General features: G+C 44.9%; 1 long non-coding RNA gene across 1 annotated transcript; it reads right to left on the reverse strand.

The window, feature by feature from the left end:
* Positions 1 to 7,053: 7,053 nt before the first annotated feature.
* Positions 7,054 to 15,449, reverse strand: LOC132531679 (uncharacterized). The gene is made up of 3 exons (XR_009544176.1): positions 15,155 to 15,449; positions 13,894 to 14,024; positions 7,054 to 7,321 (listed from the first exon to the last, which is right to left on the reverse strand). It is a non-coding gene; the product is annotated as an uncharacterized LOC132531679 (long non-coding RNA).
* Positions 15,450 to 16,285: the final 836 nt, after the last annotated feature.

A 16,285-nucleotide genomic window follows, 5' to 3' on the forward strand; every position in this document is an offset into this window, starting at 1 on the left:
ATGTTTTTTACTTAATACTAATCTTGAGGGTGTTTTGATGTCAGTGAGTATTTGGCTAGTTGGTTTGCAATTTTGCCAAATTGCCTGGAGTCTGAAGAAAGAAAAATTCCATGAAACAGATTCTTTATTAATGACTTGATATTAAGTGGATTTGGCTGCATTATCTCTACTTTATCATTTTAGTCAAAAGAGGGTAAGTACTGAAATATTCAGATTCAAAGCTTAGCTGGAACAAATTCTGAACAGGCCAGGTGTCTGCCGTCCGTCTGTCTCTCACATATGTATACTCCTATTGCACCCTATATTTTTTGGAGACCAGATCTTGGGCTATACCAAAGAAATAAGATGTTTATCAGGGGATCTGAACTCTCTGCTATGGAAAAAAGCATGTTAACAGACGCACACTACTGTATATAAAATAGATAAACAACAAGGACCTACTGTATAGCACAGGGAACTAAGGGAACTATATTCAATATATTGTAATAACCTATAATGGAAAAGAACCTGAAGAAGAATATATCTATATATACATATATATATATAAATATATATATGACTGAATCACTTTGCTGTACACCTGAAACATTGTAAATCAACTATATTTCAATAAAAAATAAAAGAAGAAAGCATGGATCCTGCAAACTTCCTCATGGACTTCCTAACGGGGATCTGCCCAACGTGTACAATGGCTAAGGCCGCTTACATCCCGAGATCTGTAGCCCCTTCTGTCGTGGTGAGAATGGACACGGTAAGAGAAGAGGCATGTGGCTCTTTCAGGTAAAATCATCAATTCAATGAAGCAAAAATACAAACATCTGTGATGGTCATGCCTTGCAGATTGCCAAGTACAGGAGGTGTGATCCATCAGGGACCCAGCTGCTCCACTGATATCCATCATCCACGTTTGCATCAGGACCACGCGTCCCATGGGCTGCTCTGGGTCAGTGGCTGAGCTGGGCGGAATATTAAGGCAGCATCCTCCCTGCACGGCAGCCCAGGAGACTCTCACCCAATGTTTCCCCGACTCGAAGTCAAACCAGGATCACTCTCGAGCCTTCTTCAGCTTCTTTCCTATTTTCTCTCACACAGGCATTTCCCCCAATATATCCTTGCACATTTAACCCCATCTGTTTCTCCAGTGACCTGGATTAACTCAGCATCTACTGTGTGCAAAGTATTCTTTTTTTAAATTTTTTAAAAAATTAATTTTTATTGGAGTACAGTTGCTTTACGATGTTGTGTTAGTTTCTACTAGACGGCAAAGTGGATCAGCTATACGTATCCATATAGCCCCTCTTTTTTGGATTTCCTTCCCTTTTAGGTCACCACAGAGCACCGAGTAGAGTTCCCTGTGCTATACAGCAGGTTCTCATTAGTTACCTATTGTATACATAGTAGTGTATATATGTCAGTCCCCATCTCCCAATTCATCCCACCACCACCCCCTTTCCCCCTTGGTGTCCATACATTTGTTCTCTACATCCATGTCTCTATTTCTGCTTTGCAAGCCAAGTATTCTTCTGTGACACATTCGATAAACCTCTGCCGTGGGAATGGAAGAACCGCCCACCTGTCTCCTTGCTCCTGGCTCATGGAGGGCTGACCTGTGGGTACGCAGGGGTGGGTGCACTTTCTCTGATGCTCAGCAAGAAGTCGGTGGATACCTGTTGGCATCGTTCATTTATTCAATCAATTATCCCTTCAGCCGGGAAATGGCATACACCTCTCTTAAGCATCTTGATGAGGTAAGAACATCTGTAAGCAATGCTCTGTTTGGATGCTGAATGCAATTTAACTGCATGTTTTTCAAGAATAATTACCACATACCAAAAGTGGGGCTGGGCACAGTAGGGATTCAGAACAGGCAGTATACGATTTTGACCTCTACTCTGGAGGAATATTTAACCTAATTAGGAAGACAAGATTTATGATCACTAAACCATGCTTAGTAATATAAGAATGTATACAATTCAGGATGTAATATATAACTTAAGGGACTGACTAAACATAGAGAATGGATATAGAGATCAGAGTGTTTCCATGTTTATGGGGTCAAACCCCAAATTCCCATCTGGAAAAAAAAAATTCTATCCAGATCTGTTTGCAAAGACTCCTGCCTACTTAGACATTTTAATTTCTTTTTATTTTATTATTTTTATTTTTGGCTGCATTGGGTCTTCATTGCTGTGTGCGGGCTTTCTCTAGTGGCAGTGAGTAGGCTGCAGTGCGCGGGTTTCTCATTGCGGTGGCTTCTCTTGTTGCGGAGCACGGGCTCTAGGCATGTGGGCTCCAGTAGTTGTGGCTTCTGGGCTCTAGAGCTCAAGCTCAGTAGTTGTGGCACCCGGGCTGAGTTGCTCCGCGACACGTGGGATCTTCCCTGACCAGGGTTAGAACCCGTGTCCCCTGCACTGGCAGGCGGATTCTTAACCACTGCGCCACCGGGGAAGTCCCGACCTTTTTATTTCTATTGGTGAGTTTAGCCCTTATCTGATACATGTAAAGATGAACTCTCTGCAGCTGGCGTGCTCTGGAAGAAGTGAGATTCTACCTTTGTGTAACTTCTAGAGAGCTGACTTACATAGTAGAAGATTGCTGTGGTACTTTCCCGTCTCTCTGCCAAGGGTAAACAAAACCTTAGCCCCATCTTGGAGCCAGGCTCCAGGAAGATGCCATCTAATGCAAATTAAAGCTAGGAAGGTATCTGGTCCAATTTCCTTGTTTTGTAGGTGAAGAAATGGAACCATAGTGAACATAAGTGACCTGTCCAAGAGGGCCTAGGAAGAAATGCTTGGTTAGAAGCAGCAACCGATCTCAGTTACTTCCAACAAACAGACAAATAAATTGAATTTATTATATGGATTCGGGGATATTCCGTGGAATCCAAAGGGAAAGATAGAGCTGGGCTAGATATCAGGCTTTACGGAGAGCTCAGGAATTCTTTCTTTGCACCATTTCTTAGTGTTTGCTTGGTGTTCTGGGCTCTGGCTCTCTGCTGCTCAGAGAGTACACGCACTCACATTCCGATCCCAGTCATATGAAGAAACTGGCTGGCTCTCTCCAATCCCTAATCCAAGTTTCTGGAGGAAAGAATCTGATTGGTCCACTGTGGGTCAGTTATCCAACTTAGTTGAATTAGCTGTAGCTGTTGGGCAGGGCCTCCTGCAACAGAAGCTTGGCTGCATGTGGCAATGGGAGGAGAAGGGAATAGTCCACAAAAAGGGGCAGAACTATTGTGAGCTGTGCTGGTACCCCAGTGACAGCTGCTATAAAGGCTGTATGCTGAGAGCATGGCAGACACAGGACAGGAGGCAGCTTTCTCGCTTCTGAACTTCTATGACTCACTAGCACAGACTGCCCAGATGCAAGATAAGAAGGAACAGACCCCACATCTTGATGAAGGGACAGTGATGCTCATTGTACAGAACATGTACTTATTAAAGAGCTAGAAAAACAGAACAAACTAAACCTTAAGCCAACAGAAGGAATAAAATAATAAAGGCGAGTACAGAGACAAATGAAACAGGGAGTAGAAAAATAATAGAAAGAACCAGCGAAACCAAAGGTGAGTTATTTGAAAAGACTGACAAAATCGACAAACCTTCAGCTAAGCTAAGAAAAAAAGAGAGAAGACAAAACTAAAATCAGAAAAGAAAGTGAGGCATTACTACTGACCTCACAGAAATTAAAAGACCGAAAAGAGAGCACTGTGAACAGCTGTATGCCAACAAATTAGATAACCTAGAGGAAATAGACAAATACCTAGAAACATACAAATGACCAAAACCGACTCAAGAAGAAACAGAAAATCTCAGCAGATTTATAACACGTAGGGAGATTGAATCAGAACCCTCCCAACAAAGAAAAATCCAGAACCACATAGCTTCCCTGCTGAATTCTACTAAACATTTCAAAAAGAATTAACACCGATCTTAATCTTCCAAAAAAAACTAGAAGAAAAGGGAATGCTTTCTAATACATTCTGTGATGCCAGGGTTATCCTGATGCCAAAGCCAGACACAGATACCATAAGAAAACTACAGACCAATATTCTTTATGATTTTAGACTAAAAAAAGAAATCCAGCATAGGCAAATCCACAGAGACAGAAAGCAAATGAGAGGTTACCAGGCTTTGAGGCAAGGGGGAAGTGGGGAGTGATTCCTTAACGGCTATGAGGTGTTTTGAATGGGATAACGGAGAAAAATTTGAAACTAACTAGAGCTGATGCTTCCGCAACTTTGTGAATATCCTAAGTACCACTGAACTGTACACTTCAACGTGGTTAATTGTATGTTATGTAAATCTCACCTCAATAAAAATATAAATCTAGGATAGTAGATAATTGTGGCTATTTTCAGAATACACACACACACACACACACATGATTGATATAGATAATCTGCAATTAGATAAACCCTCAGATAGTCGAGGGTAGATTACTTCCGACTTTGTCATTTAAGGAGTCACAGCTTTCTTTGGGAGCTAAGCGGACCAATTCTTAGAGTGAACATGGTCCTCTGTCAGTAAGACCATCCTCGTCTGGGAGGCTGGTCCATTTGGAGGACTGGGACACGTGGCTCTCTGCCAGATGGGCTCCCATCCCGTGGGTGTCAAAGGGCCTCATGTTGGGTTTTCCATGGCATTGTTCCCCCAAGATCCCTTCTTCCTTTTAAAGCTGGGAAGCTTTGCTTTACAGAAGCTTTGATGTTGTCCCTAAGATGTGACGCGCCGAGTCTGCCGCAGAAGTGCTGGCGCCTGCGAGAGAGAAATTCTCTGGGAAGAAGAAACATAGATCCCCCGGAAAGCATCAAACCCAGCCAGCTGCTCCAGTTCTTCCCAACACGTTTTCTTAGAGAAATGACATGAACTGGAGATGGTTTATCCAAGTGGCATAAAATGGTCACATCCAAATTTGAAGCTGACCTTTGCCCCCGCAACGTAAAGCTTGCCGTGTCCGCCAGCTTGCGCTGAGTAATTATTCTCAAGAGCTGAGCTCTACAGGGTAAAACAACCTCCTTGCTTGTTGAGACAGTTCCCCAGAGGCTGGTGTTTGGTGTGGATCCAGTACATCTTCCAGGACCCATATGACCCTTGGGGCCCTATTTTGTTCTCAGGACATTCTCCTGAATCCGTCAACCAACCAGCTACCATTCCAATCCAGGCAGGCTCTCCCTCCCTCCCTGCTTTCTCTTCCTACTTATCGTCTTTGTCTTAAACAACTTTATAACAGAACAGGAAGTGCTAAGCTGTTTACATTGATCCCAAAATTGTTTCAACCAGTAAACAGTATTGCATAGCGGTAATGTGTGGCTTATTTTGTTCTACTGTTCTCACTATTTCATTCACAAATTTTTCTTTTCATTCACAAATTTTTTTATCAGGACATTCATTTACTTTACTGGGGGGATGTGACAGGGCGGCTTTCCCCAAAACTATCCTATGGATATTAAAAGGGATATTTGAGAAACTATGCCTCAATGAGCAAGTAAGTTTGGGAGACACTGAATTCAACCAAGTTAAACATGCTTCTTTACATAGGATTTCTCAGGGTATTCGATATGTGTGGTAAGTTTTCAAAATGGGGATTTGAAGCATTCCTCAAATTTATTTGATCAAGATACTCTTTTTTTGTGAGGCATTTCTAGAGGGCTACCTTTTAAAAACAGTAGTCTGCAAAGATTTTTGTTACATACTCCTTAAAAGAATTTTGAAACTGTTCACTCCATTGCCTATTTTAAGCCGATATTTTAAAATTTCACATAAGTTTATTTGCACAGCAAAGGAAACCATAAACAAAACGAAAAAACCTATGGAATGGGAGAAAATATTTGCAAATTATGGGACCGACAAGGGATTAATTTCCAAAGTATGCAAACAGGTCATACAACTCAATAACAAAAAAACAAACAACCCAATAAAAAAAATGGGCAGAAGACCTAAACAGACATTTCTCCAAAGAAGACATACAGGTGGCCAGGAGGCCATATATACAATGGACTATTACTCAACCATAAACAAGAACGAAATAATGCCATTTGCTGCAACACGGATGGACCTAGAGATTGTCCTAAGCAAAGTAGGTCAGACAAAGACAATTATCATATGATATCACTTACGTGTGGAATCTGAGAAAATGATACAAATGAACTTATTTACAAAACAGAAGTAGACTCACAGGCATAGAAAACAAACATGGTTACCAGAGGGGAAAGCAGGAACAGGGGGTGGTGTGGCGGGGAGGGAAAAATCAGGAATTTGGGATTAACAGATACACACTACAATATATAAAATAGATAAACAATAGGGCCTACTGTATAGCACAGGGAACTATATTCAATATCTTTTAACAGCCTATAATGGAAAAGAATCTGAAAAAGAATATATATATTTTGTGTGTGTATATATATATATGTGTGTGTGTGTGTGTGTGTGTACATATATGCACGAATCACTTTGCTATACACCTGAAATATTGCAAATCAACTGTACTTCAATTAAAAAATTTTTTCTAATTAAAAAGTGTAACATACACAAAATTTTCACATAAGTTTAGATAGTTGCATTGATGCAAATATTGAACATCAAAAATAAAACTTATCCATCTTCAGTAAGTTTACAATAGAATTTCAAAACCATAACCATTTGATATTCATCAACATCCATTAAAGAAATGAACAAAGGTAGTTCTTTCTTCTCGAACCTGTACTTCCAATTCACTTTCCCCACAATTCTTACCCTCGTACTACATCATTTTGCTTGAAAGTGACTTATTGGTTATCCCACTAAACAAAACAAACACATGGAAATTGAAATTTTACATTTCAGTGTGATCATAATAGTCTACACATTAACTTTTCTTCCAGGATGAGTTTTCATTATAATTACTATCCTAGAACATGACTGAACAAAACAACATAAATATATTATCAATTTTAAAACGTAATGAAGCATAAAAGGCATATAAAGTCAGATACATCAGGATCAAACGTCTCCTAGACATTTAATGAAAGGTAAACTATGCCAAGAGCTATCATACTGTTCATTTCTTGCTATTAGGAGGTTAAAAATGTAATAATTTTATAAAATAAAGTTGAAGAGTCACATAATTTCAGTAATATTTTATAATACTTGATAAAAATAGTTTTTACCAAATCTGAAAGATATTATGCAATAACTTTACCTCTGGGTTTTAGTCCATGAATCGTGAAAATTTTGGCAGTCACAGAAGACATTTCAGTTGCAGTTAAAATAATCAGTGGCGCTGACCCCTACTTCCCTGGCTGTTTGATGGTGACTTTCTTTCCAGATAATGTCGTATCCTAGGGATGAAGATAGATAATAGCTGAGAAGAATAGCTTATATGCACTTGTGAAAATAAGCACTTCTTGATAACCAGGATTTCTTTAAAAATGTTGTTTTAAGTTGAAGTATAGTTTATTTACGATATGTAAGTTTCAGGTGTATAGCACAGCAATTCAGATATATGTCTATATATCTATATCTAGATGTGGATATAGATACTCTTTTTCAGATTCTTTTCCCTTATAAGTTATTACGTAATAATGAGTATAGTTCCCTGTGCTTACACTAGGTCCTTGTTGGATAACCAGTATTTCTTAGGATGGCTCTCTCTGCTTTGCTCTCAAGGGAATCTCAAGAGAGGAAACAGTGCAGTTGCCATGGACTGGGGAGTGGGGAAAGCAAAGTTATGACCTGGGGTTTGTTAGTACTCCCGTCATCCCACCCTGCCATGGGTCTTAATTCACACAGGGCCACTTCACTGTTCCATAAAAGGGACGTGTATCCTGGGAAATGCCAGGCCCATGGGGGTTTGTGGGAAATTGATCAGTTATTAAAAATGTTTTCACCTTTGTTTTGCACTTCGAACCTTTCTCACCCAGAGCCATGCTTCATGGCAAGATTTAATGGTGAAGGAGCACGGCTGCTTTTTTCAAGTGGGAGGAGCCTTTTGGAACTCAGGCCAGATCTTAGCAAATCCATTGTAGGAAAGGATACCTACAGACATTGAGGGTCAGGTAATGCAGAAACGCCCAGAGTAGCCCCTGGACGTCTTTGCCTGCCCCCAGGAATCCTCAAACCCGGTTTGAAGACTTGCTCTGCAGAACGCACCGGTGTCAAGGAGAGAAGACTGGCTTTACCACCCACAGGTCCCCCGAGTCAGCTCCATAACCCAGGGCTCACAGTCACGTGGGTAGAACCTCCTGCCACACCTCAGACTCACATCGCTAACTGATGGGGTTTTCTTTCCGAGGAGTCCAGATGCAGCCTCAGGACCCTTTCAATCCTGGACTCCGAGACGTACTTCCCAACCAAGAGAACTGGTACATAAGATGAAAACTGTTCACCACCCTAGATTTAACTTCTCCGGGATGTCCTCATGTGTAAAATAGCGGGCTAGGTCTACATGCTTTTAGGTTAAGGTGACACCATTTATTCAACCAATTCCCCATTCTTGAGCATCTGGAATGATTCCTATTTTCTTTACCATTGTAAATAAATAATTTTCCTGTGGTCTAATTGCCAGGGTAGAGTTCTGAATTAGAAGTCATAAAACGAATCTGTAGCAATTATTATGCTTGTGGCCACATTGCTGTCCAGAGAGAGCAAACTGATTTAGAGTCTGACCAAGCTGGGTGTTTCTATTCTTATTTATTTGTGATCTTTATAGATACCTCATGCTATCACAAAATTGTATATTTACATTTCTCAAATTGCTTCTATGCTTTGATTTATTGTATTTGCTTGTGTGTAAACTGTCTGTCCGCCTTGAGCCCACATCAGATGGAATCTAGGTATTGATCTGCCATATTTGCATTCACTCTGGTCCTTGGAAGGTGTTTTATCAGTGATGTTTGCCCGCTCCTCTGCACAGAGATTGTTGGCTTGCCCTTGGTGTGCGGGGGCAAGGGGTCCCGTCATCAAAGGGGAAGCTGTCAGGGCACAGCTGAACCGTCCTTGAGCCTCTTTGAAGTTTAAACAGAAGGCATCTCAGTGCTTACTTAGCGCTAAGCTGATGTTTTCAGTACTCTCTGTAAGCAGGGTTAACTCCTGCCCTTTGGGTTTTATCAGACCTCCTTCCCAGGACTTATTAGGCCATGTTCCAAGTTTGAGAGCTTCCTTTTTCATTAGAAAAAAAGGAGTATTGCACAAATGCTCAGCACCAGTGAATTCTAATCACCTGCTCACTTAAGGACTTTGGTTTTTGTGGTCTTTCCATTCATGCAATTCAGCACTCCTTGTCCAGACCTAGAAGTTAGAATATGCACACCTCCAAGACAAAAACATCATCACTGCTTGGGCCTACTAAAGGCTGAGTCCATGACGTTTCTCTTTCTGTCTCATTTATCGCTGTATTAGTCAGGGTTCTCCAGAGAGACAGAACCAATTGTGTGTGTGTGTGTGTGTGTGTGTGTGTGTGTGTGTGTGTGTGTGTGTGGAGAGAGAGAGAGATAGAGAGACAGAGATTTATTATTATAAAGAACTGGCTCACACAGGTGTGGAGGCCGGCAAGTCCCGAGACCTGCAAGGTGAGTCGGCTCTAGTCGGACCCCTAAGGTCTGTGAACTCAGAGAGCCAATGGTGTAAATTCCACTCCAAAGGCTGGTACCCTCAAGACCCAGGAAGAGTGATGTTTCAGTGCAAGTCTGAAGGCAGGAAGAGGCTGGTGTCCCAGTTCAAAGGCAGGAAGGCAGAATTCTCTCTGACCTGAGGTGGAGTCAGCCTTTTGTTCTATTCCGGTGTCACCTGATTGCCCACCCACTGGGGAGGGCAATCTGCTTTACTCAGGCTACTGATTTAACAGTTAATCTCGTCCAGAAACTCCCTTACTGATATACCCAGAATAACGTTTGGCCAAAAGTGGGCTCAGGAGGTGCAGGGAACTTGTTAAGGCCTCGGGACCCCCAAGGGGCAGACCCAGGAAGGTCCTCTCCAGATGACTGCATGGTGGGAAAGGCACCCGTTTCACCTCCACAACAAGGTATGTGGCTGAGGGAAAAAGTGAGTGTGTGATGGCATCCCTTTCCCTAGACGGCAAAGGTACTCAAGCCAGGAGACAGAAGGGACTCTGGACCTCCTGCACCTTGAGGCACCCCCCATCTCCCCCTCCACCACCACCCTGCCGCCCCACAGCAGGGCTGGGGACCTCACACTCAGTAGCTCCCCTGTGGCTCTGACAATGCTCCCCACTCCAGGCTTTGCTAAGGGGTGACGAGGACAAAAGGGGTCAGTGTGGGTTCCTGGGAATCATTGAAAGGCAGGAACCAGAGATCCTCTCAAATAAAGATACTTGATCCATTGCTGGAAAACTCAGAGGATTTTGCCTCACATTGCATTATTTTAATAATCATACCAAAAACTGAACCAGCAGCTGCCTGGAAGCCATGTGACAGGAGGATGCAGATATCAGGACCCTTTGTGGGTGGGAGCTGGGTCCCCTCACCCAGGTGCTTCCTGGCCCTGCCTGCAGAGTGAGGAACTTCGCTTTCGACTTCCAGATTCTCTTTGTGAGACTGACGTGCACGTGAAGGTTCTTCACAAACCAGAAAGACATTGAAGAGATGTCAGTTGAAAACACTAAAATGAAAGAAGAAACTTTTCTCTTTGAGGAGAACTATTCTAGGAGGGGGAGAGTTTTCTTTTTTCTTCTTTGCTGCTGAAGAGTTTAAAAGGCCAGGGAAAGGGCCCTTCTCTTTCTTTTCCCAGCTCTTTGGCATCCTTTAGTTAACGCATCAGCCTTCTTTCCAGACCTCTTCACACAAGCCAGTCCCAGGCCCATTTCCTGGTTGTGTGACAAAAGGGGGAAATGATTTATCCAGATACAAGATATCAGTTACTAGGCCTGAATTCATTGCAGAGGCAGGACTGTCTTACCAGGGAGGGGTGGCTTATGGTGGGGGGACATGAACAGCATGGCTAACCAGTGCCAGGGTGCTGGGCAAATGGAGGAATCAATTTCCCCTTCCCTTGCAAAGAGGAAAGCACCCTCTCTGCCTAAAGGTGTTCCGACACGCCCCTCCCAGAAGAGCATAAAACTGGTGACACAGAACCCGTGGAGGGACAGAGCTCCAGCCACACACAGCCACAGCTGGGGGTTGGCAGAGGACTTTGAAGGTAAGCAAAATGTGTAGAAATAAACCAATAGATTCACTTCACACAGCGGACACTGCTTGTGTATAAGTGTGGTCCAGGGTGGCAATGAGGGCTTGATGCCAGGATCCAACAGCCCAGGGCTGTCTGGACCTCAGGAAGCAAGAGTGGGAAGAGGCAGCACAGCCCAAGAGCATCAGGACTGGACCGGACCTAGTCCCCGTCCCTGGGGAAACGCAAGGTGAGAGCCTTCACACTGTGTTTTAGATAATTACAATTTACATTAGAAAGCGGGTCTCCTTACACAGTAAAGGTCAGTCATTTTTATTTATTTATTTATTTAAAAAAAATTTTTTAATACCAAGCATTTTCTTTTTTTTTCTTTTTTAAAATTTATTTTATTTTATTTATTTTTGGCTGCGTTGGGTCTTTGTTGCCACGTGTGGGCTTTCTTTAGTTGAGGCGAGCGGGGGCTGCTCTTCGTTGCGGTGCACAGGCTTCTCATTGCGGTGGCTTCTCTTGTTGTGGAGCACGGGCTCTAGGCGCATGGGCTCCAGTAGTTGTGGTGCGCGAGCTCAGTAGTTGTGGCTCATGGGCTCTAGAGCGCAGGCTCAGTAGCTGTGGTGCACGGGCTTAGTTGCTCCGTGGCATGTGGGGTCTTCCCGGACCAGGGCTCAAACCCATGTCCCCTGCACTGGCAGGCAGATTCTTAACCACCGTGCCACCAGGGAAGCCCAAGATCAGTCATTTTTAACTTTCTTGAGGTCTCCTGTTAAAGAACCCCCTAGATATAGTTATTAGACAGAGATACCCCAGCTGGGTGGACAGACGGTCCAGATTCTAATGTCTAGAGTCAACTGTGCTTTGAGGAATCCTGGCCTGTCAGGGCTGATTTCTGTCTAAGAGGTCACCGTGTTCAAAGGCCCCAGGATGAATTGATGGCTGTCCCAGGAGTCAGGGGCCCTCACCCACCTTCCTGCCAGTCCTGGACCTCAGATGGGGGCGACTACAATATTAGAGACCAGTTCAGTATTAGAGGTAAAGGTCATTCTCAGCTAAACAACTCTCGTGGCCACCTGGAATCCTCTACATTCCAACAGCACGCAAACCACCAGGGCCGGCGCTCAGGTGGATATCTATCTGCCTTTCCAGAGATAGACCTGGGCCTGCCTTTACTTTGAGTACGTTGATCCATTTCAAATCTTCTCTGCTGTGCACAGAAAACAGGGGATAACGGAGCACAAAGTAAGAACGCCCATCCTCCTGAAGATGATGATAAGCACAGGGGAAAGTAGGCGGCTGCCCTCCTGGGTTCTGGATAATAAATGGACGTTGGAGTACTGAAAGCCAAGGGCACACCGGGAGGGGACGGAGCTGTGAGCCGAAATGGACAACGGAGATGGTACATTTTTCAGGTGTTTGAAGGAAGTGAAGAGTCAGACTGGGGTTAAGGAGGGAGGATGCCAAGTGGACAGCACGCCTAGAGTCCGCGGATGGGAGTGAGTTCCCCGTGGAATCAGGGACAGCAAGTCTGGGAGAGCCCAATTGTGAGAGAACAGAGCAGAGCTCTGGAGCAACAGGCAGGGAACCTGCAGGTCCCATGCACAGGGGTGAGCTACAGGTTCGGTCAGGATGGAGCAAACAGGCCCTGGCAGTCCAGGGACATGGAATTCGAAGTTTAAAAAACATAGAAGTGGGGCTTCCCTGGTGGTGCAGTGGTTGAGAGTCCACCTGCCGATGCAGGGGATGCGGGTTCGTGCCCCGGTCCGGGAAGATCCCACATGCCGCGGAGCGGCTGGGCCCATGAGCCATGGCCGCTAAGCCTGCGCGTCCGGAGCCTGTGCTCCACAGTGGGAGAGGCCACAACAGTTAGAGGCCCGTGTACCGCAAAAAAAACCCCAAGAAACATAGAAGTGAATCTGATCCCAAGAGAAGGATGCTTTATCTTCTGCTTTTTTTAGGTCTCCGGTGGGTGTGGCAGCCTTGGGGAGATGCCGAGGGGAGCAGAGACCCAAGACTTGTGCTGACAGGAAGCATCTTAGTGCAAATGCGTGTCTGTGCTAGTGGGGGTGGATGGGCAGTGGGGTTAGTTTCCAGGTGAGCTGGGCTTGAGCAAAGGGTGCTGTGTGGGGAAAACAATGGGGTGAGTGAGAGAGGAAGGCCACTGTTGATGGGTTTCTGCAGAGTCAGGCTAGTAAGTCACGTTTAGCTATTGAATTCAGTAAGGAATTCAAAGGGCTTCAGCTCATGGGCATCGTTTCCATGTTTACATCATTTCTTCTCATGTAACCACTAAAATCTCTTGGATCTGAGATGGACGGTCAGGTCACTACCATATGAATGATGACAACGAGGGCCAAACGAAACCCTACTTGTGAACGGGGCTGCTGAGAGCACGTTCCTTGTCTGCAGAGCCAAGAGGTATATTCGTTCATTCATTGGCTCATTCAGTCACTCACTCATCCATTTATTTCTTCACTTAATCCGCAAACAGTAGTATAAGCTAGGTTCCGCCAGTTGGGTGGTTTGGTACAGCCCACTGGTGCCGACTGATGGAATTGCCATGAACTACAAACTGAGACACATTTTCTTTCCTCTGAGGCACAACAGCCAGCAGGAAGGAGGGATGAGGAGGGGTGAGGAAGGTGTCAAGGCGGAAGATGAGGCCCGAGAAACTGAAGGGCGCCAGGCTTTGCGGATCTCACCGTCCTCCCCTGTTTTATCCTCTGGCTCCCCCTCCATCTCCTGCTGCCTGCCGCTCCCATCAACCCCGGCTGCTCACCGAGCTTCTCCTTCTCTCTCTGTGAGCTGGGAAGAATGTCACCACCGCCGTCTACTGGGAGCTTTCAACGTGCAGAGGGCAGATTTGATTGCTGAAATCATTTCCTTCCTCAGTTTTTTCCTTCCTTTTCCCTAAGGAAAACACGATCTTTTTGGTAGACAGAATGATGTCCATACCCTAGTCCCCAGTGAATGTGGTACAAGGGATTTTGCAGCAGTGATTAAGGTTAAGGGCCTGGCAACGGGAAGACGATCCTGTATGAATGTAATGGGGCTGATTCAACGGAGCCCTTGAAGTCAGAGAACAGAGAGATAGCAGCAGGAGAAGCACGTGGCTTTGAAGATGGAGGAAGGGGCCACAAGCCGAGGACTGCAGGGAAAGACAAGGAAACATTCTCCCCGAGAGCCTCCAGAAAGGAAGACCCTGCTGACAACCGGCTTAGCCCAATGAGACCCAGGTTGGACTTCTGACGTGCAGAGCCGTAAGAGAACACATCTGTGTCGTTTTAAGCCACCAAGTTTGTGGTAACTTGTTACAGCAGCAGTGGGAAACATACAACCGTCCGTAATACTTCTGAGAGCTGAGAGGCGGGCAGGGCAGCCAGGACCGTAGGGAGCTCTTGCTTCCGACCAGTTTCTCTGCGGCTGGGGAAACTCCAGGGCAGCTCGGCATCCCTGATGGCAGCCGCCGGGCCGCGGGTGCAGGCTCCCAGCCAGCGCCCCTCACACTGCGCTGTGCTCTCTGGAAGCCAGGGGTCATGGTGGAGCCGGAGGGCATTTTCGCTGTACCACACCTAACGTGGGCAGGAATCACAAACGGCAGTGCCGTCCGTTTCCCGACATCCGTGGTATTTATTGTCAATGAAAAAATGCTGCCCGCCTTATCAGTAAACAAAGGACGCTGAAGCCATCAGGCCGTCACATGACAGCCACCCCGACGGTGAGCCCTGAGGGAACTCAGGAGAGAAACAGAAGGCCCCCCACCCAGCAGTCAGACACTGCAGCCCCTCGCCCCAGCCCCAGATGCCTCCTGAGGGAACTCAGGATGAAAAAGCACAGGATGCTGGCCGGAGATGGCCCCGGTGCACATCAAAGGAATGACTGCAGCGAGCCCAGACTCTTGCATCTTCCCCTACACAGAAAAGTGCTAAATTCCTTCACTTGTGATGTCTGGTCTTCTTTAATTAACAGTAATCTTTTGATGTTCCGACTACCTGGTCTTCGTTGCAAAAACTCCCATACATCCTGGCCCCCCCACTTACCTCTCTGGAACAGTCCTTCAGAGCTATTTGAGATGCTGTGTCCCAGGCTTAAGTCCTCAGTTTTGTCCGCCAAATAAAACATAACTCTCAACTTTCAGGTTGTATATTTCTTTCTCAGTAGCTCTTTATAGCTTCTCCATGGAAGTCACCTCTGTCTATTGCTTCCTCTGTCCTAAAAATAAGAGAACATAAGAGTTTAAAAAAAATAAAAGAATAAAGAAAAGAGAGAGAGAGAGAAGAGAGCCCCATACAGACTCTCATAAAAATCAAACAAAAGGACCAGGATGGAGAAGCTGAGGGCATATTAAACTTCGGCCCTGCTGCCTGATGGCCTTTGGATGCAGAGAACTTGGTGGCTTTCTTTCCCTGGATTCTATATATAGCATGTCAGTGAGACTGGCCTTTCCTCAGGGGGCCACCTCCCCTCCACAGTAGAGAGCCATCTGGGGAGCTTAGAGTGTCTCACTTTCCCTCCTCGTACTTGTGTTTTCACCAGCTCTGAAGTCACTGTTCTTTTTAAAAAGATTGTTAGATGAAGTGGTTAATTAAACAAAACAAAACCAAAAAAAGCCTTGGTTTCACAGTCTGCATAGCTGCATTGTTCAAATAGGAAAGGCAATTCTATTTAGAAGATATGATGTCAGTGATGACCCTGTGTGTTTATTTACAAACACGTTACAGCCAAGTTTCCAAGTCTTAACTAACAATAAGATGGGGGAGAGCTGCCAACTAACCAGATATTTACTGATGGCCAACAGAGGCAGGGATGTCTTCCCCACATGGCTGATGTTGACATAGGGGTCAGACGTTACCAACAGCCTCTATGTCTCTCACTCTTCCCTCGAAATAGCCGAACTTCCCCGTGGCTGCACTTTTCCTTTTCTCTCCCCAGTTGCTTCTATCCTACTGCTCTCACCAGCGTGTGAGCCATTTCACAAGGTCTCGTGAAGTTTTACTGCCGAGGGCTGGAATTAGATCACGTACACACCAAATGTACCTCCAAACAAAACGGATTTGAAAATTTATTGCTTTGGCATTTCCAAAAATCACATGTATTCCTCACTCCCTGTTTTTCACCAGAGTAGTAAACATGGAAAAGCTAAAGTATTTTTCATTAATGGGGAGGAAAAG

The sequence above is a fragment of the Lagenorhynchus albirostris genome, chromosome 13, assembly GCF_949774975.1.
Source record: "Lagenorhynchus albirostris chromosome 13, mLagAlb1.1, whole genome shotgun sequence".
In the NCBI taxonomy this organism is placed as follows: domain Eukaryota; kingdom Metazoa; phylum Chordata; class Mammalia; order Artiodactyla; family Delphinidae; genus Lagenorhynchus; species Lagenorhynchus albirostris.